Source organism: Salvelinus namaycush, chromosome 36, assembly GCF_016432855.1.
Source record: "Salvelinus namaycush isolate Seneca chromosome 36, SaNama_1.0, whole genome shotgun sequence".
NCBI lineage: Eukaryota > Metazoa > Chordata > Actinopteri > Salmoniformes > Salmonidae > Salvelinus > Salvelinus namaycush.
In genome coordinates, this window is record NC_052342.1 from 8,043,323 (window position 1) to 8,044,720 (window position 1,398).

Sequence of the window (1,398 nt, forward strand, 5' to 3'; positions counted from 1 at the left end):
GGGGCTAACTGTTACTTCCAGCACACACACACAGACACCCAGGCGCCCAGGCCAACAGTTTGCTAATATTCAATCACGTTGAGTATTCAATCACATATACAGTTGCTAATATTCAATCACGTGTGTTATAGTATTGGGTTATAGTGCATAACAGAACCTCACAGATGTTCTTCGTGTGTATAGTTTACTGTTATTGTCTATTGTACACCACAGTCAGCAGTCTCCTGATTCACCCCCCTCCCTCTACACCCCTCCTGTACCTGTCTAAGATTAGCACAGTTTCGGTCACACAGTACAGTGCCCTTCTTACCACACACACACACACACACATTATTTCACACTGCTCATCCCTTACGTCCTGATACATTTGTTGCATACACACACATATTTCAGGCTGTGGCCCCATGGTTAGGCCTTGAGCACTGGTAAGCCTGAGAACAATGGAAAATGCAGGTTCACATGAGTCAGCAATTCAAACTTTAATGCATAAGAAGCCCTACTAGCTTATAGTTAGTTGTACATGTCAAAAACCTTATAAAACCCCACAGGAGGCAGAGCAAATCCTGTAGGCCCTGGAACAAGTTTGATTACATTGGAAGCTGACAGTCTACCTTGACTTCGTTGTAGTGACGGTGACCATTCTATATTACCATCTTTAGACTTCCATGTCCTCTCTTCTCTGGATGATGGTTGTCGCATGCTCTCTCTCTCATCTGATGGAGGGGATGGTATGGCGGAGTCCTCTGTGAATTTTTCTTTGGTGAAGAGGATTCAATCTGGATCATCTGTCGTCCTCATCTCTGAAACCTCTTCTTCTATTTGACTGTCACAGTCCAGAACTTGTGTTAAGGCTTCATTGACTGAAAATCTTTTGGAGCTCATTGTTGACTGTGTCAGAGATCTGCTGCTCTCGCACTGAGAAGGAGAAGCTTTGGAAACTCATTTTCACCCAAACACAACCATAAAAGTGCAACCAGGACCAGTCAAAGCAAAATACATCAAAGACACTTGTTTATTTTGGACCCGTGCAAATGTCGATACACATGAAAGCCTCTGGGTCAAAATGACCCACAACATCATGTTTGTATACAGAATATGCACAGACATTCCACAGCATATCAGTGTCCACATTTTGAAGTTAGGTTCATGACCCTAAATGAGGAAAAGGTATTTCATTTCATGGAGAAAAAGACAGGTTAACTAGTATTTTAGGCAATTCAAAAGTGGAAATGGGTCAAACAGACCCGCAACATTAAGACACATTTCCGTTGAGTGTATTCAGTTGTACAACTGACTAGTTTCCCTTTCCCTTGCCTCCTGTGTGGGAAGTTGAACACAACAGTTCATTCAGTGCAGCCCTCTCATTATCCCTTCCTATTGCCGAAAAAAAATTAGTAG